We start from the raw sequence: 21,800 nt of genomic DNA, 5'->3' as shown, positions 1-21,800 counted from the left end.
AGAACAACACTTTCTGATGCTTCTAATGTGTCTGAAATTTTCTGGTTGGAACCCTTCCATTATGATAACCAGGAATTCTGTAAAAAGTATAAACCTGGATTCTATAACAGACCCACTAAATCAGCATCTATAACGGTAGACTTCAATAATTACATTTTTTTAGATCCCTAGGTAATTCTGTTATTTACTACTATTTAAGTAGAATTAATTTAACTTAATTTGTATATGCTATTTCAGATTTCTCTGGTGACTTATTCAAGAAAAACTGCATTAGACTTTTTATCTAATTAACTCTGAAATCATAGACCTCTCTAGTAATCTTCAACCTACATTTATATGTGTGTTCAGTCATGTCTGACTCTTTGCAACCCCATGGACTGTAGCCTATCAGGCTCCTCTGACCATGGGGTTTCCCAGGCAAGAATACTGGAGTGGGTTGCCATTTCCTTCTCCAGGGGATCTTCCCCTACCAAAGCATCGAACCAGGGTCTCCTACATTGGTACGCAGATTCTGTACCACTAGTGCCACCTGGGAAGCTCTACCTTTATATAGGAGCAGGAATATCATCCTTTCCCCTTTCAAAAATTTTAATTACTGCTTTGTAAATTTATGGCCTTTAGTTTGCTAGTGAATTTCCATACTTTTGCTTTCCTCCAAAAGGCACTATTTTTTTCCATTTGTCTTTAATGTAAGTTTCTCTTCCTTCTAGTAAATTGTAGTATTTTTGCATGTTTCCCAACTTACCCATTTAGTAGCCATGTTCGACATACCAAAATGTTTTAATTGCTTTTGAACTTTTGATTTTGTTTTCATATATACAGGGCTTCCCTGGTGGCTCAGAGGTTAAAGCGTCTGCCTGCAGTGCAGGAGACCTGGGTTCGATCCCTGAGTCAGGAAGATCCCTTGGAGAAGGAAATGGCAACCCACTCCAGTATTCTTGCCTGGAGAATCCCATGGAGGGAGGAGCCTGGTAGGCTACAGTCCATGGGGTCACAAAGAGTCAGACACTACTGAGCGACTTCACTTCACTTCATAGTATATGTAAATGATATATATATAACTGTGCATCTATTTATAGATAAATATATAGTGTCATTTCCAGTTAATATATATTAATCTTAAAATTTTAAATCATGGTATGTAAATCAAAGGATAGATTGAATAATAAATCATGACTGACATCTCTAAGAGGTTATGTGAATCATAACTATAATAAGCTCTGCATTATTATCAAGTTGATACTTAAAGTCATTTATCTTAAATTATACATATAATACTTGTATATAACTATAATTTATTATTATGTCCTAGTATGGATAGTCTAGTTATTGAGTTAAAAGGACTCCCCTTTCTTCCCATGTATAAGTCTGAATTATTAAACATAATTCCTAGAAAATCTCTCTATATGTAAATGATGGAAGTGACAAAACTTCTCATCTAAATTATTAGCATGGTTATCCATATGTTTCTTAATTATTCCCTTTAGGGCTGCATTAAATCATCCCAATACCTCATTGTGGGAATTAAGCTATAGTCTAGAATAGCTTTATCTCAACTCTTTCTAACACTTTTGAAAGGAAATTGGTGTTCTTAGTAAGATTACTGGTAAATTTCCCAATAAAAGATTATGCCAAGTGAATTCTTGCCTAACACTGGCATGTCCTAAAGTCATAGAAAGGGAATCTAGTATTGCCTTGAGGCAAAAGGATGCTAGTTATCCATGGGTGAGAAATTTATAAGGACTCTGTTTTGGAGTATCTGCTCTTTCTTATGTGTAGAAACATAATAGTCATAAATGACTACTATTTTCATACTAGGAAAAACATGTCAAATCTTCTTTTGACCATGTTGGTCTTAGAGTTGTACTAGCTCAGTAGCAATCTTTACCAGTGGTGAATGGTGCCAAGAGCCCAGGTCAGGTGACTTCTGGATAATATCACTAAGATTTATATGCTTGTTTGTCTCAGAGCAGGCCCTCTTCTATACAAAGTCGAAGTCACAGTAGTTCACCTTTGTGTGCATGACTCCTAGCACTCCTGATGATGTTTTTCCAGCACTAATTTTATATTTCCATGTTTCCCTGGAGCTTCTATAACTATATAATAGCAGTCTTTGTGCAGTGCTTCTCCAGGTTGTTCTGTTCTACTCTCCCAGAAAAACTGGTAACCCTGGTGAAAGTTATTACCTTGTAGTTCTTGCAATAACATCAATCATACTCCCCCTAGGGAAGCATGATTGTGTAATACTGCAGCATCATGCCCTTAGCTTCTCTAAACTACTCTGGGCCTTGGGGAGAATGTGAGCCTTCCCCCACTCCCTTCCCATATCTTTTCTCAAGGTGCAGCTATCAAGCCTCTCTAAGGATTGTCTCCTGAGGTAGATCAGATAACAACTCTCTCCTTGAAGTTCTTTTGTCCAGGTAGCTTAGCAAGGTACCTAATTTTTCTGAGAAATAACCCCATTTTCCATAGTATTACATTAACACAAAGGCAAACTTTAATCCTGGAAAAGATATTAATCTTACAAATACTTTAAATTTAAAGCTCCATTCAGTAAAATAAGCAATGGCACTGCTGATTAAACAGCCCCTTTTCTTTCCTGATCTCTTGAGTTTTTCATGTACAAAAGTATACTTTTGGTTTTCAAGTGTAAGTAACAGTAACTATATTTACCTCTAATATGTTAAACTTCAATTATCTGGGTGGCTCAGGTGGTAAAGAATCTGCCTGTAATGCGGGAGACCCCTGAGTCAGGAAGATCCCCTGGAGTAGGTAATAGCAACCCATTCCAGTATTCTTGCCTGCAAAATTCCAGACAGAAGAGTCTGGTGGTGTTACAGTCAGACATGACTGAGCAACTAATACTTTCTACTTTCTTTCTAAGACAATCAGAATATTTGTTTATCTATGAAGAGCTTTTGGATATTCACTAGAGAGAGAGAGAGAGAGAGAGAGAGAAATATTCCTGTTATAAACTAGTGTTCTTATTATTTGGCTGAGTTAAAAACAAGGAAAACAAAGAAACAACAACACAACTTCCTGATTATAGTCAGGTCAGTACTTCTTTCAGAAATTCACTCCAAAAGTGAATTCTCCAAATCTAATACTAGAAACTTACTCTTGATATTAATATGAGTGCCCCCATTATTAAGGCAGCATTAAATGATATTCATTAGAATCTACTTACTATGAGGAAAATTTGTTTAGATAATTGAGAAAAAAATAATGAAGCATAAAAATTATGGTTAAACCCACAAATTCTGTTAACCAGAACAATCCAATTGTTAACATTTGCATTTCTTGAAATATAACTCTCTCTTAAAAAGTCAGACATAACTTCATTTGTCTTACTAGAAGGAAGCATAAGACTTTTAAAAAAATTCTGTTGACATATCTTATTTTTGCAGTAATAGAGGTGTGCTGTGAGTGGGAGGAGGAGTGACCCAAGAAAGACACAAGCCAAAATAGTTTGAGAAGCATACTTCCCTTTGTCTAAGGGTATAGACATCCACCCAGGTCAGTTGATAAATTTCTTAAATACAGTAGCAAAATTTTATGATTTCAGCTTTGTTCTATGGAGAGTATATTTCCTGTTTCTTTAGATTCACCTGAAAAAATTGAATACTTTTCAGTAGAGTTGACAGTTGAAATGCTCTATTTATTTGACCTTTAAAATATTTTCAACTGTGAACAGCTGGCTACTCTGCCCCTTTCCCAGAGGCTGCTTAGGCTGTAAACAGGAGGCAAAGTAGAATTGCAGCCAATCTAATTATGGAATATTGAAAAGGTCAAAGCGTTGCCCTGGGCTACGAAATAGTAAGATCTTCATTTAAAAGAATGCCAAATATCCTAGTCAGTAAATGGAAAAGCAGTAGCTTATATTTCTTGTAAAATTAGTACTTGCAAGCACCTCCTATACATAAATTTCTGTACCAAACATGCTACAATATTAGCAAAAATTGTCTACAAAGGCAGTGGTAATAAGGATTGTGGTAGCATCTTCTTACATTAAGGGACAATGTATCTTATGTGTAACACAGTGGTTCAGTTAAGTTTCAATCAGAGATACAGAATCATTATGAATGTTACAAAATAAGAGATTTACCATAGGAATTAGTTCTTATGCAATTGTAAACTTAGAAAATTACGTTCCCTCTCTGATGGTATGTCTAAAGTTGCTATAATCAGCAGGGCCAATAGTGGGGGGAAAAAAGGTGAATATCCAAAAGAGGACAGTATCAACAAGCTGGAATCCATGATCATAAAATGGAGTCCATGAGGATAAATTAGAGTTTATAAGGTCAACAGAAATCCATGTTTATCCCTATCACCTCTGTCCTCAACCATACAGGTAACTTGAAGAATGAGTTGATGTCTTCACCATGGAACAACATATAGGCTTGAATCAGAACTTGGAGACATTCAAGATGGAGATCTGGTGGACAGTGGAGAGCTGTAGGCCAAGTTGTAGCCCCATGCCAACTAGGTGATGACCTACTCCTACCTTAACAAATTTTGTCCAAAGTACTCTATAGTGAACTTGAATCTAGAACTATATAGGACTTGAGTTTAGCTATGCTGACACAACAGAAAACCACCATACCCCATGACCAGAGGCATCACTAAGGTAGCTGAGATGTGTTCAAGAACCATGTGCTATGCTGTGTATGACAGATTTGGGAAGTCCATATGGATGTCTCTGGCATTACCTAGATTCTGTCATCTCATATACAGGACAACCAAGAACTATATACATTCTATTTGGAAGGTAAATTTGAAAGATTTTCTATGGGGAAGTTAAACAATTGAAATAATATATAAAGATATATCGATGCTAAACATAGCTTAAAAAAATTACATTGCAAAGTCAGGTTAAATCCACTCATTTTGCCTGCTGTATCCTGTAAGAACCACCACAGTGAATTTTATGCTAACAGATAACCATAGGATGGGGTTTGCATGTGATGAGAAACACACTTATCAGAGGAAACACACATATTTGGAGCAGCTTCCCTGAGGAGAAATTCTGAGCTATTCATATTTTATTGGAAATCCCCAGTGACCAATCAACTTGTCTTTCAGCTGAATTTCTGAACAGAATTTCTAGATTAAACCTGAAGTGATCTTTCTACGTCATTTAAAAAATTTAATGTTTTAATTTTAGGAAACTGTTCATATTACAAATCCAACTGAGGAGACTCTTTTAGGACTGATTCAGCTGTCTTATTTCATAAATGATATTTCTGTCCAATTTAGTAAATAGCATGCACTTCTAATAATATGAGATGTTACAAAAAGTGCACATGAGCTGTATCCACTATATTAAATAACTTCAGCAATAATATGCTCCCTTTGTGGAAAATACCATGGGAATGGATTAGAAATGATTGGTCTAGGTTATTTCCCTTCAGTCATTTTCATGTGATTTTGAACTTTCCAACCATGTTCATAAAAAAAGTAAAATATAGCCCATAGCAACCCATTGAGTAATCAATTCGTTAAAATTAATTACTTTTGGAACCATAGAAATGAGGAAAGTAGGCTGTTTCTTTGATTTCAATGTCTACAGCAACCCTCTGACAACTATCGGAGTAACTATAATATAGACTTCTCTAGCAAACTCCAGAGAGCCCTTCCCTGTTGCATCAATCCTTTATGTCTGTTATTTGCAGTCTTTATTTCAAATATTTGACCTAGATTAATGGCCATGTGACAGGCTTGCCCTTCATGCTTAGCATCTCATGATCAGGATATATAACTTTTAGCAGGTACCATATTATTATTGTACAAAATAAATGAAAACACTTTATTCTGTTATAGGTCCTAGAATGTTCATGGCTTATGTGTACAGACATATATTCTCTAGAGATGTAAGTAGCCTTAATTATGCTCTATAATAAGAAGCAATGGATAGAATCCACCCAAGATATGGGTTATCTTTAGAATGAATAAGTGTGTATGCATATTCTTTCTGCTTTTCTCTATATCCAGATTTAGGTTGATGTTATTTCTCTGTGTACTACTTTCTTAAGCCAGCCAGTTTTGAAAATTTGCATGAAAATGTTGAAAATTACTATGAACTTTGGTGAAGAATGGGCATTTTTTTTCTTTAAAAACTTCCATTTATTTACCACCAAAGACAGACTATACAAATGCTGATCATCCACAAAACCTATAAGCTAAATGTAAGTTGTAAGTGTAATAGTTGGCTGTTTTTTTTTTTCCTTCAAATGTCCAATTTTCAAAAACAAAATCACAAGGCATACAAAGGAATAAGAAACCATGGACCATTCAAAAGAAATAAAGTAAATTGGCCAAAAAAAAAAAATGTACATGAGGAGGAATACATCAGACTTAATAGACAAAGATTTTTAAATATCTGTTAAATATACTCAAAGATCTCAAAAAATGGAGAAAGAAAAGAAATTGGGAAAATGACATCTGAAAAATGAGAATAACCATGAAGTGATAGAAATCATGAAAAGGAGCCAAACAGAAATTAGAGATGAAAAGATACAATAATTGAATTGAAAATTTCAATAGAGGGGTTTAACAGTAGATTTTGGCAAACAGAAAACAAAATCATTGATTGTGAGTGCAATATAATTGAAATTATCATGTCTGAGGAACATAATGATAAAAAGTAAAGAAAAATGACAGATCCTAAAGGACATCTGGGATACCACCAAGAAAACCACTGTATACACTAAGAACATCCCAGAAGACAAAGAGAAAGGAACAGAGGGATTATTTTTTAAAATACTGGCTCCAAAATTTCCAAATTTAGAGAAAGATATGAATTTACAAATCCAAGAAGCTCAATAAAATATAAGTAGGATAAATACAAAATTAATCACACCAAGACATATTATAATGAAACTGTCAAAAGCCAAAGATGAAGACAGAATCTTGAAAGCAAACGAGATTAATGATTTGTCACATACAAAGAATTCTCAATAAGACTGTCAGTTGATTTATCAGCAGAAACCAGAAGGCAGTAGGAGAATATATTTAAAGTTCTGGAAGAAGAAAAAACTAAAGAACTCTATATGTCACAAAAAATATTGTACAAAAATGAGAAATCAACACATTCCCAGATAAACAAAAGTAAAGGAAATCCATTACCATTAGGTTTGACAAATATAAAAACAAAAAAGTATTATTGTATTTCTTAGTTAGTAACTTCACTTTTTATTTTCTAAAAGATTTAGGAGACAGAGGTATAAAAATAGTTACTACCTTTGATAATGAATACACAATATTTAAAGATGCAATTTGTGGCATCATTTGTGTGAAGTGATGAGAAAGCTGTAGAATTTTATATGAAACTGAAGTTAAGTTGGTATCAACTCAAATTATGTTCTTATAACTTTAAGTTGTTATATGTAATTCCCCATGGTAACCGTAAAGAAAATATCTATAGAATGCACACAAAGAAAATTATAAGGGAATCTAAATATCTCACTACAGAATCAATAAACACAAAAACAGGGTAATAGAAGAAATCAACAACAATAACACAAAATCTATAGGACATGTATAAAACAGAATGGTAAAAGTAAGTTCTTCTTTATCAGCATTTACTTTATTTTTTTTCATTTATTTTTATTAGTTGGAGGCTAATTACTTTACAAAATTGCATTGTTTTTTGCCATACATCAACATGAATCAACCGTGGATTTACATGTGTTCTCCATCCCGATACCCCGTCCTGACTCCCTCCCCATCCCATCCCTCTGGATGTTCCCAGTGCACCAGCCCTGAGCACTCGTCTCATGCATCCAACCTGGGCTGGTGATCTGTTTCAACCTTGATAGTATACTTGTTTCAATGATATTCTCTCAGAACATCCCACCCTCACCTTCTCCCACATAGTCCAAAAGTCTGTTCTGTACATGTGTCTTTTTTTCTGTTTTGCATATAGGGTTATCGTTACCATCTTTCTAAATTCCATATATATGTGTTAGTATACTGTATTGGTCTTTATCTTTCTGGCTTACTTCACTCTGTATAATGGGCTCCAGTTTCATCCATCTCATTAGAACTGATTCAAATGAATTCTTTTTAATGGCTGAGTAATATTCCATTGTGTATATATACCATAGCTTCCTTATCCATTCATCTGCTGATGGGCATCTAGGTTGCTTCCATGTCCTGGCTATTATAAACAGTGCTGCGATGAACATTGGGGTACATGTGTCTCTTTCAGATCTGGTTTCCTCGGTGTGTATGCCCAGAAGTGGGATTGCTGGGTCATATGGCAGTTCTATTTCCAGTTTTTTAAGAAATCTCCACACTGTTCTCCATAGTGGTTGTACTAGTTTGCATTCCCACCAACAGTGTAAGAGGGTTCCCTTTTCTCCACACCCTCTCCAGCATTTATTGCTTGTAGACTTTTGGATAGCAGCCATCCTGACTGACATGTAATGGTACATTATTGTGGCTTTGATTTGCATTTCTCTGATAATGAGTGATGTTGAGCATCTTTTCATGTGTTTGCTAGCCATCTGAATTTCTTCTTTGGAGAAATGTCTGTTTAGTTCTTTGGCCCATTTTTTGATTGGGTCATTTATTTTTCTGAATTGAGCTGCGGGAGTTGCTTGTATATTTTTGAGATTAATCCTTTGTCTGTTGCTTTGTTTGCTATTATTTTCTCCCATTCTGAGGGCTGTCTTTTCACCTTGCTTAGAGTTTCCTTTGTTGTTCAAAAGCTTTTAAGTTTCATTAGGTCCCATTTGTTTATTCTTGCTTTTATTTCCAATATTCTGGGAGGTGGGTCATAGAGGATCCTTCTGTGATTTATGTCATAGAGTGTTTTGCCTATGTTCTCCTCTAGGAGTTTTATAGTTTCTGGTCTTACATTTAGACCTTTAATCCATTTTGAGTTTATTTTTGTGTATGGTGTTAGAAAGTGTTCTAGTTTCATTCTTTTACAAGTGGTTGACCAATTTTCCCAGCACCACTTGTTAAAGAGGTTGTCTTTTTTCCATTGTATATCCTTGCCTCCTTTGTCAAAGATAAGGTGTCCATAGGTGTGTGGATTTATCTCTGGGCTTTCTATTCTGTTCCATTGATCTATATTTCTGTCTTTGTGCCAGTACCATACTGTCTTGATGACTGTGGCTTTGTAGTAGAGCCTGAAGTCAGGCAGGTTGATTCCTCCAGTTCCATTCTTTCTCAAGATTGCTTTGGCTATTTGAGATTTTTTGTATTTCCATACAAATTGTGAAATTATTTGTTCTAGTTCTGTGAAAAATACAGCTCAGGCAGCCAGGAGCTTGACGAGCTCACTCTCCCCGGGTGCAGTGCGCCTTATCCCCTCCGCGGTCCCAGCCTCAGTTTCCAGGCGCGCCAGTCGGGTGCGCCTTGTGTCCCTTCTGGGAAGCTGATTTCTGGCTGCGACCCTCCCGGCAGATGTCGACCATCCAGAGTCTCAGGAAGTCTTTGGTTAGAAGCTGGAAGCCTGTTTGCAGTTTGGTAGAGGATGCCGTCTCTGGGGCCGAGTTTGCCCCTTTCCCTCCCCCCTGCCTCCTGCCTCCAGCGGGGGATGGGCCGGTCCACAGCCGGCTAGCTCTTCTCTGGTATTTGCTCAGTCCTTTGTTCTGGGAACGGGCGGGTAGTGCCTAAATTTAGGGCTTTTCCCAGGTTAATTCTCTCTCTCTTGCTATCCCACAGTTTAAGTTGCTATCTTGCAACTTGCTATCTTGTTGCTACCTTGTTAGCTCCCTCTGATTGCCCTCAGGGCATTCAGGCTGGGTCCTTATCCTAAGCAATGCCACCCCGTTCAGCCCCCACTTGCTGGTGGCAGATGTGAATATCTGGGGTACTTTTCTGCTGGGAGTCGTTTTTAGGCATGTAATCTGTGGGTTTTATTTATTTTTCCTCCCAGTTAGGTTGTGCTCCAAGATTCGAAAACTTACCCTAGACCCATCAGTGAGAGGGTGTCCTGGTGTTTGGAAACTTCCTTTATTAAGACTCCCTTCCCGGGACGGGTCTCCATCCCTAACTCTATTGTCTCTCTTTTTATCTTTTATATTTTGTCCTACCTCCTTTCAAAGACAATGGGCTGCTTTTCTGGGTGTCTGATGTCCTCTGCTAGCGATCAGAAGTTGTTTTGTGGAGTTTGCTCAGCGTTCAAATGATCTTTCGATGAATTTGTGGGGGAGAAAGTGGTCTCCCCATCCTATTCCTCCGCCATCTTAGTTCCCTCTCCAGTGTTTACTTTAAATATAAGGTGACTGCCAACTCCTCAATCAAAAGTTATAGATTGCAAAATGGATAAAAAACAAAAACCATGATCCAATCAATGAGGTCTACAAGATAACCACTTTAAATATAAAGACACAAAGATGTGGAAAGTAAAATGATGGGAAAAGATAATCGATGCAAATAGTTGCAAAAAGAGGGCAGTTATATTGACATCAAACAAAATATACTGAATATAAAAAAACTGTTACGAGAGATAAAAAGAAACTAATATATTGATTGCAAAGAAATAGAGGAAAACAAAAGGGGAAAGACTAGAGATCTCTTCAAGAAAATTGGAAATATCAAAGGAACATTTCATCCAAAGATGGGCACAATAAAGGACAGAAATGGTAAAGACCTAATAGAAGCAGAAGAGATCAAGAAGAGATGGCAAGAATACACAGAACTGTACAAAAAAGATCTTAATGACCTGGATAACCACAATGGTGTGGTCACTCATCCACCAGACATTGAGAGCCAGACATTCTGAACTGTGGAGTGAACCTCAGAAAGCACTGCTGCTGATAAAGCTAGAGGAGGTGGAAGGAATTCCAGCTGAACTATTTAAAATCCTAAAAGATGATGCTTTTAAAGTGATGCAGTCAATATGTCACCAAATTTGAAAAACCCAATAGTGGCCACAGGACTGGAAAAGGTCAATCCTCATCATCCCAATTTCCAAGAAGGGCAGTACTAAAGAATGTTCAAACCACCAGACAATTGCATTCATCTCCCATGCTAGTAAGGTTATGCTCAAAATCCTTCAAGCTAGGCTTCAGCATTATGTGAACTGAGAACTTCCAGATGTTCAAGCTGGGTTTAGAAAAGGCAGAGGAACCAGAGATCAAATTGCCAACATTCACTGGATCATAGAGAAAGCAAGGGAATTCCAGAAAAACATCTACCTCTGTTTCATTGACTACACCAAAGCCTTTGACTGTGGATCAAAACAAATTGTGGGAAACTCTTAGAGATGAGAATACTAAACAGTGCTTCAGTCCATGGGGTTGCAGAGTCAGACATGACTGAGTGAATAACACTGACTGACTGACTGATACAACAAACATCGGCGCTACAAAATATATGACACATACACTGACATAAAGAGATTTTTAGAATCCCCTTTATTGTAGAAAGGGGATTTCTATTTTGTTCCATTGATCTATACTTCTGTCTTTGTGCTAGTACCACACTGTCTTGATGACTGTGGCTTTGTAGTAGAGGCTGAAGTCGGGCAGGTTGATTCCTCAAGTTCCATTCTTCTTTCTCAAGATTGCTTTGGTTATTCAAGGTTTTTTTGTATTTCCATACAAATTGTGAAATTATTTGTTCTAGTTCTCTGAAAAATACCATTGGTAGCTTGATAGGGATTGCATTGAATCTATAAATTGCTTTGGGTAGTATACTCATTTTCACAATATTGATTCTTCCAATCCATGAACACGGGTATATTTCTCCATCTGTTTGTGTCCTCTTTGATTTCTTTCATCAGTGTTTTATAGTTTTCTATATATAGGTCTTTCATTTCTTTAGGTAGATATACTCTTAAATATTTTATTCTTTTTGTTGCAATGGTGAATGGTATTTGTTTCCTTAATTTCTCTTTCTGTTTTCTCATTGCTAGTGTATAGGAATGCAAGGGATTTCTGTGTGTTAATTTTATATCCTGCAACTTTACTATATTCATTGATTAGCTCTAGTAATTTCTGGTGGAGTCTTTAGGGTTTTCTATGTAGAGGATCATGTCATCTGCAAACAGTGAGAGTTTTACTTCTTCTTTTCCTATCTGGATTCCTTTTATTTCTTTTTCTGCTCTGATTGCTGTGGCCAACACTTCCAAAACTATGTTGAATAGTAGTGGTGAGAGTGGGCACCCTTGTCTTGTTCCTGATTTCAGGGGAAATGCTTTCAATTTTTCACCATTGAGGATAATGTTTGCTGTGGGTTTGTCATATATAGCTTTTATTATGTTGAGGTATGCTCCTTCTATTCCTGCTTTCTGGAGAGTTTTTATCATAAATGGATTTTGAATTTTGTCAAAGGCTTTCTCTGCATCTATTGAGATACTCATATGGTTTTTATCTTTCAATTTGTTAATGTGGTGTATTACATTGATTGATTTGTGGATATTAAAGAATCCTTGCATCCCTGGGATAAAGCCCACTTGGTCATGATGTATGATCTTTTTAATATGTTGTTGGATTCTGTTTGCTAGAATTTTGTTAAGGATTTTTGCGTCTATATTCTTCAGTGATATCAGCCTGTAGTTTTATTTTTTTGTGGCATCTTTGTCTGGTTTGGTATTAGGGTGATGGTGGCCTCATAGAATGAGTTTGGAAGTTTGCCTTCTTCTGCAATTTTCTGGAAGAGTTTGAGTAAGATAGGTGTTAGCTCTTCTCTAAATTTTTGGTAGAATTCAGCTGTGAAGCCATCTGGTCCTGGGCTTTTGTTTGCTGGAAGATTTCTGATTACAGTTTCGATTTCCGTGCTTGTGATGGATCTGTTAAGATCTTCTATTTCTTCCTGGTTCAGTTTTGGAAAGTTATACTTCTCTAAGAATTTGTCCATTTCTTGCAAGTTGTCCATTTTATTGGCATAGAGCTGCTGGTAGTAGTCTCTTATGATCCTTTGTATTTCAGTGTTGTCTGTTGTGATCTCTCCATTTTCATTTCTAATTTTGTTAATTTGGTTCTTCTCCCTTTGTTTCTTGATGAGTCTGGCTAACGGTTTGTCAATTTTGTTTATCTTTTCAAAAAACCAGCTTTCAGCTTTGTTGATTTTTGCTATGGTCTCTTTTGTTTCTTTTGCATTTATTTCTGCCCTAATTTTAAAGATTTCTTTCCTTCTACTAACCCTGGGGTTCTTCATTTCTTCCTTTTCTAGTTGCTTTAGGTGTAGAGTTAGGTTATTTATTTGACTTTTTTCTTGTTTCTTGAGGTAAGCCTGTATTGCTATGAACCTTCCCCTTAGCACTGCTTTTACAGTGGAACAGAATAGAAAGCCCAGAAATAAATCCACACACCTATGGACATCTTATCTTTGACAAAGGAGGCAAGAATATACAATGAAGAAAGGACAATCTCTTTAAAAAGTGGTGCTGGGAAAACTGGTCAACCACTTGTAAAAGAATGAAACTAGAACACTTTCTAACACCATACACAAAAATAAACTCAAAATATATTAAAGATCTAAATGTAAGACCAGAAACTATAAAACTCCTAGAGGAAAACATAGGCAAAACACTCTCTGACATAAATCACAGCAGAATCCTCTATGACCCACCTCCCAGAATATTGGAAATAAAAGCAAGAATAAACAAATGGGACCTAATTAAAATTAAAAGCTTCTGCACAACAAAGGAAACTATAAGCAAAGTGAAAAGACAACCTTCAGAATGGGAGAAAATAATAGCAAATGAAGCAATGGACAAAGAATTAATCTCAAAAATATACAAGCAACTCCTGCAGCTCAATTCCAGAAAAATAAAAGACCCAGTCAAAAAGTGGGCCAAAGAACTAACAGACATTTCTCCAAAGAAGAAATACAGATGGCTAGCAAACACATGAAAAGATGCTCAACATCACTCATTATCAGAGAAATGCAAATCAAAACCACCACTACACGCCAGTCAGAATGGCTGCTATCCAAAAGTCTACAAGAAATAAATGCTGGAGAGGGTGTGGAGAAAAGGGAACCCTCTTACACTGTTGGTGGGAATGCAAACTAGTACAGCCATTATGGAGAACAGTGTGGAGATTCCTTAAAAAACTGGAAATAGAACTGCCATATGACCCAGCAATCCCACTGCTGGGCATACACACTGAGGAAACCAGAATTGAAAGAGACACGTGTACCCCAGTGTTCGCCGTAGCACTGTTTATAATAGCCAGGACATGGAAGCAACCTAGATGCCCATCATCAGATGAATGGATAAGAAAGCAGTGGTACATATACGCAATGGAATATTACTCAGCCATTTAAAAGAATACATTTGAATCAGTTCATATGAGGTGAATGAAACTGGAGCCTATTGTACAGAATGAAGTAAGCCAGAAAGAAAAACACCAATACATATATATATATATACATATATATGGATTTTAGAAAGATGGTAATGATAACCCTGTATGTGAGACAGCAAGAGAGACACAGATGTATTGAACAGTCTTTTGGACTCTGTGGGAGAGGGCGAGGGTGGGATGATATGGGAGAATGGCATTGAAACATGTAAATTATCATATGTGAAACGAATCGCCAGTCCAGGTTCGATGCATGATACAGGATGCTCAGGGCTGGTGCACTGGGATGACCCAGAGGGATGGGATGGGGAGGGAGGTGGGAGAGGGGTTCAGGATGGGGAACACATGTACACCCATGGCGGATTCAAGTCAGTGTATGGCAAAACCAATACAATGTTGTAAAGTAAAATAAATAAATAATTTAAATTTAAAAAAAAAGAAAAGGGATTTCTACAATAATAGTTTCAGACTTTAATATCTCACTTTCATTAAAATGTAAAATATCCAAATAGATGATCAATAAAGAAATAGAGAATGCCATAAACTAAATGCACCAAACAGATGTACACAGAATATGCCACAAAAATAACAGCTTGGTAGACATTTTTTTCAACACATCGAGAATTCTCTACAATATATAGGCTGTAAAACAAGTCAACAAATTTAAAAAGATTGACATCATAAAAATATCTTTTCCAATCACAATGGAATGAAATCAGAAATCAATATTAGGCAAAACTGAAAAATTCACAAATATGTGGAAATTAAACACACTAAACAACCACATTTATGTAACCAATGGGTCAAAGAAGATATCTCAAGGGAAATTAGAAAATATTTTCAGACAAGTAAAAAAAAATATAAAATGCATGTAATGTAGCTTATATAATAAGATGAAAACTTATAGTTGTAAATGCTTATATTAAAAAAAAGAAGAGCAATAACAAAAATTAATGTAACTTTGCACCTTAAGGAACTAGAAAAAAGAAGTGGCAAACCCAAAGTTAGAAAAGAAGAATACAATAAGAAGTAAATAATTATTTGAGTGAAATAGAGAATTGGGCTTTCCAGGAGGTGCTAGTGGTAAAGAACCTACCTACCAATGAAGGAGACAAAGAGACATTTCAATCCCTGGGAGATCCCCTGGAGGAGGGCATGGCAACTCAAGTGTTCTTGCTGAAGCATCCCTTGGATAGAAAGCCTGGTGGGCTACCGTCCAGAGGGTTGCAAATAGTCTGACACAACTGAAGCAACTTAGTACACACAGAGAATAGAAAAGCAATAGAGGAAAATCAATGAAACCAAAAGTTATTTCTGCGTTAAGATCAACTTAATTAGCTAACCATTAACTACTTTAAGAAAAAAGAGAAAATTCAACTTACTAAAATCAGAAATGAAATTGGGAACATTATGATCCATTTTAAAGAAATCAAAAGAACTTTAATAGAACAGTATATACACTTGGGTGCCAACAAATTGGAAAATTTAGAGAAAATATACAAATTCCTAGAAATATACAACCTACCATGAATAATAAAGAAATAATACTCTGAATGGACCTATAACTAGTAAGAAATTTAATCAATAATAAAAAAACCTCCCAACAAAGATAATTATTGGACTATTTGGATTTGTTGATGAATCCTACCAAATATATACCAAGTATATAATATCAATCCTCAAACTCTTCTGAAAAATTGAGGAGGGAGCACTTTTGAATTTAATCTATGGGGCCAGCATTAACCTAATAACAAAGCCAGAAAAAGACATTACAAGAAAACTACAAATCAACATCCCATGTAAATACTGATGCAAAAATTTTCAACAAAATACAAGTAAACAAAATTCAGTATCATATTAAAAGGAATATACTTTATAAACAAGTAGAATTATTCCTATAAGAATATATATATGCTGAAAATAGCCACATGAAGTGTTTCCTGCTCTAGTTGTTAGTACTATAGTGTGTTAGTCACTCAGTCGTGTCCTACTCTTTGTGACCCCATGGACTGTAGCCACCAGGCTCCTCTGTCCATGGAATTCTCCAGGCAAGAATACTGGAGTGGGTTGCCATTTCTTCCTCCAGAGGATCTTCTTGACCCAGGGATCAAACCTGGGTCTCCTGCATTGCAAGTAGATTCTTTACCAACTCAGTTACCAGTCCCTATTAAAAAAAGTTGTCGCACTACTTTGTAGATGGACCATTACAAGAAATTGAGTCACATCACCTCTAAAGAGAATACTCAATGCCTCTCTACAAAACAGAAATTAATTCTCTAGAATCATTATTAATGTATAACTATAGAACATTGGTCTATGGTGACTTCTCAAATGTGAAATCAGTATGTCAAATGTTAGTAATGATCATTTTAACATTTATATTTAGAATTAATCTCTGGTTATATAATCAAAGTATAAGTTCATTTACTTTTAGATTAATGGTTTTAAATTCTAACACTGTTCTGCATCTTATATTTTATAAATGAATATGTCTTATCAGAAAAAGCCCTTTCCCCAATGAGCACCCTGAATTTATTAACATCTACAAAGCAACCTTTCATTGTTTCTCTTCCCTCATTAGCAAACATATGGTTCAAGAATTCACCATATAGTAAAATAGTTATCTTTTCCCATATTAGATAAGTTGCACATAGGCAACTTAAACAACAGAAAATGTTATTGACTCTACCCTTAGCCTCACAAAAAATCAGGGATGAAGCAATAATAATTGGTCTCTTCTGGGTCTATATTATCTGTCTGAGTAAAGGTTCTGTCCAAATGATGTCTATTAATTCTTAGTTTATCCTTTAGAGACTATCCTTTCCCCACGATGTTTGCAGTTCCATTATTAAATATTAGTTGACCTTATAATTGCTAATTTCAGGCTTTTTTGGCTCATCTTGAAAACATATTCTTTTAGTCCACAGATGAGCCTCCCCCCCCGCCTCCCCGCGGCTGGACGGTGCTACTGGAGAAGAGTGGAGGCCAATTACTAATAGCTCCAGAAAAAATAAACAGGCTGTGCAAAGTCAAAATGATGCTCAGTTGTGGATGTGTCTGGTGGTGAAAGTAAAGTCCGATGCTGTAAAGGTTTCTCAAGAGGCAGGTCAGGTGGTCTGGTATTCCCATCTCTTTCAGAATTTTCCACAGTTTGTTGTGGTCCACACAGTCAAAGGATTTGGCATAGTCAATAAAGCAGAAGTAGATGTTTTTCTGGAACTCTCTTGCTTTTTCGATGATTCAACGGATGTTGGCAATTGATCTCTGGTTTCTCTACCTTTTCTAAATCCAGCTTGAACATCTGGAAGTTCATGGTTCACGTATTTCTGAAGCCTGGTTTGGAGAATTTTGAGCATTACTTCACTAGCATGTGAGACGAGTGCAATTGTGTGTTAGTTTGAGCATTCTTTGGCATTACCTTTCTTTGGGATTGGTATGAAACTGACCTTTTCCAGTCCTGTGGCCACTGCTGAGTTTTCCAATTTTGCTGGCATATTGAGTGCAGCACTTTCACAGCATCATCTTTAGGAATTTGAAATGGCTCAACTGAAATTCCATCACCTCCACTAGCTCTGTTCATAGTGATGCTTCCTAAGGCCCACTTGACTTCACATTCCAAGATGTTTGGCTCTAGGTCAGTGAATCACACCATCGTGATGATCTGGGTCGTGAAGATCTTTTTTGTACAGTTCTGTGTATTCTTGCCACCTCTTCTTAATATCTTCTGCTTCTGTTAGGTCCAAACCATTTCTGCCCTTCATTGAGCCCATCTTTGCATGAAATTTTTCCTTGGTATCTCTAATTTTCTTGGAGAGATCTCTAGACTTTCCCTTTCCATTGTTTTCCTCTATTTCTTCGCATTGATCGCTGAGGAAAGCTTTCTTATCTCGCCTTGCTTTTCTTTGGAATTCTGCATACAAATGGGAATAGCTTTCCTTTTCTTCTTTGCTTTTCACTTCTCTTCTTTTCATGAGTATTTGTAAGGCCTCCTCAGACAACCATTTTGCCTTTTTGCATTTTTTTTTCCTTGGGGCTGATCTTGATCCCTGTCTCCTATACAATGTCATTAAACCTCCGTCCATAGTTCATCAGCACTCTATCAGATCTAGTCCCTTAAATCTATTTCTCACTTCTACTGTATAATCATTAGGGATTTGATTTAGGTCATATCTGAATGGTTAGTGCTTTTCCCCACTTTCTTCAATTTAAGTCTGAATTTGGCAATAAGGACTTCATGATCTGAGCCACAGTCAGCTCCCAGTCTTGTTTCTGCTGACTGTATAGAGCTTTTCCATCTTTGGCTGCAAAGAATATAATCAATCTGATTTCAGTGTTAGCCATCTGGTGATGTCCATGTGTAGAGTCTTCTCCTGTGTTATTGAAGAGAGTGTTTGCTATGACCAGTGCATTCTCTTGGCAAAACTCTTGTTAGCCTTTGCCCTGCTTCATTCTGTACTCCAAGGCCAAATTTGCCTGTTACTCCAGGTGTTTCTTGACTTCCTACTTTTTCATTCCAGTCCCCTATAATGAAAAGGACATATTTTGGGGGGTGTTAGTTCTAAAAGGTCTTGTAGGTCTTTATAGAACTGTTCAATTTCAGCTTCTTCAGCATTACTGGTCGGGGCATAGACTTGGATTACCATGATATTGAATGGTTTGCCTTGGAAATGAACAGAGATCATTCTGTCATTTTTGAGATTGCATCCAAGTACTGCATTTCAGACTCTTTTGTTGACTATGATGGCTACTCCATTTCTTCTAAGGGATTCCTGCCCACAGTAGTAGATATAATGGTCATCTGAGTTAAATTCACCCATTCCAGTCCATTTTAGTTCGCTGATTCCTAGAATGTCGACATTCACTCTTGCCATCTCCTGTTTGACCACTCCCAATTTGCCTTGATTCATGGACCTAACATTCCAGGTTCCTGTGCAATATTGTTCTTTACACACACACACACACACACACACACACATATATGAAATGTATATACAAATAGATGTGTATATATATAATATATATATATATATATATATATATATACAAATGTATATACAAATAGATGTATATACACCAGTAATTTTAAATGAATTTCTTTCCTGAATGTTGGAAAGGAGGTGATATTTCAGTGATGCTCTCTTTAGTCTTTTGTTAACCAAAGGCAGAATACATTGGCAAATGTTTCATGAGCATGTACTATGTGCCAGGCATTAATCTAAGTTCAGGAAATACAGAAATGAATTAGAAAGACAAATCCATGTCCTGTTGTCCTCACATTCTATTAGAGAAGGACAGGCAATAAACAAAGTAAACACACAAATTCTGTAAGTATTATACAGAGAAAATTAAACAGGTAAGTGCTGAGGTGGTTGTTAGGATGGTCCAGAAAGATCTCATTGAAAGCATTTAATGTTGGAGCAAATACCATAAGAAAATGAAGTAAGCCATGCAGATAACTGGGGAAATAAAGTTCTAAGTAGAGGAAGCAGAATGTGCAAAGACCTTTGAGTAGGAGGATTTCCCAGGATCAGCATCAAGATCAGGGCAATTTGAGTAAGATGAATGTGTTAGTCACTCAGTCATGTCCAACTCTTTGTGACCCCATAGACTGTAGCCCACTAGGCTCCTCTGTCCATGGAATTCTCCAGGCAAGAATATTGGAGTGGGTAGCCATTCCCTTCTCAGGGGATCTTCCCAACCCAGGGATCAAACCTGGGTCTTCTGCATTGCAGGCAGATTCCTTACCATCTGAGCCACCAAATGGGAAAATAACTAACAATGAGGTTGGAAAGATAACAGAAAGCCATAATTGTACAGCTTTGGTATTTACTCTCAGCGACATGGGCTGTCACTGGAGTCTTTGTTTTAAAAGAATCAATCTGGCTATTATGTTGTGTGAATAGAGTGGAAATTAAGGCCAGGGTGAAAGAAAGGAGAACAGTTAGGGTGATATAATCATTGGAGGTCTGATATGGACAGTGATTTAGATGAGAGTAGCAGCAGTGGAGGTGGTAAAAATGATCACAGTCTAGATATTTTTTGAGAGTAGGGCCAACAGGAGGATTTACTGATAGACTAGCTTAGAGGATGTGAGTGAAAGTAGAGTTAAGCATGTTTCTATGATTTATTTTCCCAAGTACTTAAAAGGTATAGTTTCAATAACAGACAGGAAAGGTACTAGCAGACAGAAAATTATTATTTTTAGATGAGGAAATGTTAGTAATTTGGTTTTAGACATCCTAATTTTAGATACATGGTAGGTAAACAATCCCAGATAGAAACTTGGCAATTGTATATATGAGGCTAGAGTTCAGAAAAGTGTTCCTAGCTAGACATATAGATTCAGGCTTTGTCAGTATGTAATATTGTCTAAAGCCATTGATGCAGGATGAGTCTGTCAACAGAGTGATTGTGCACGAGGAAGACAAGATGTCCCAGCCCTGAACCCTGAGACACTCCAAAGTTAAGAGGCTATGAGGATAAGAAAAATGAATAAAAGAGACTGAAAATGATCAGATCATGAGATGAGAGAAAATTCAAGAGAGAGCTTTTGAGATCTGCAGAAAAAATGAAAATATTTAGGAAGAATAGGTGTTCAATCATGTCCAATGGAATATACATTCTATACCATATATGTTATTTATAGTCTAAGAAGCATGGTATAAATTACCAGAGATAAAAAACTCAGGATACTATTCTACTAATCATAATAATAACAATCTATTTTTATCCAGTACTTTCTATGTAACAAATGCAATAATTAGTTTTACGTGCAAAATCTACATGCATGTACCCTTACAACAACATCAAAATGGAGTAGATACAATTATTACTTCAATTTTAAAGATAATTAAAATTATTCATATAGAAAGCAGTATTCTCATACTTTAATATTTATTATAAAACAATTCCAATGAGCTTTCAGTTCTAGTGAATTTATTTTTAAAAACAAGTGTGTCCTGATGAAAGAAATCAAAGAGGACACAAACAGATGGAGAAATATACTGTGTTCATGGATTGGAAGAATCAATATTGTCAAAATGGCTATACTACCCAAAGCAATCTATAGATTCAATGCAATCCCTATTAAGCTACCAACAGTATTTTTCACAGAACTAGAACAAATAATTTCACAATTTGTATGGAAATACAAAAAATCTCAAATAGCCAAAGTAATCTTGAGAAAGAAGAATGGAACTGGAGGAATCAACCTGCCTGACTTCAGACTATACTACAAAGCCACAGTCATCAAGACAGTATGGTACTGGCACAAAGACAGAAATATAGATCAATGGAACAGAATAGAAAGCCCAGAGATAAATCCACGAACCTATGGTCACTTTATCTTCGACAAAGGAGGCAAGGATATACAATGGAAAAAAGACAATATCTTTAACAAGTGGTGCTGGGAAAACTGGTCAACCACTTGTAAAAGAATGAAACTAGAACACTTTCTAACACCATACACAAAAATAAACTCAAAATGGATTAAAGGTCTAAGTGTAAGACCAGAAACTATCAAACTCCTAGAGG

At 36.3% G+C, this 21,800-nt stretch overlaps 1 long non-coding RNA gene across 2 annotated transcripts in view; it reads right to left on the bottom strand.

The window, feature by feature from the left end:
- Positions 1-21,800, bottom strand: part of LOC139033972 (uncharacterized) — a 623,512-nt gene that overhangs the window by 9,267 nt on the left and 592,445 nt on the right. The window lies entirely within an intron of this gene.

The sequence above is a fragment of the Odocoileus virginianus genome, unplaced genomic scaffold (assembly GCF_023699985.2).
Source record: "Odocoileus virginianus isolate 20LAN1187 ecotype Illinois unplaced genomic scaffold, Ovbor_1.2 Unplaced_Contig_12, whole genome shotgun sequence".
NCBI lineage: Eukaryota > Metazoa > Chordata > Mammalia > Artiodactyla > Cervidae > Odocoileus > Odocoileus virginianus.
This window is presented reverse-complemented; position numbering and strand designations above follow the sequence as displayed.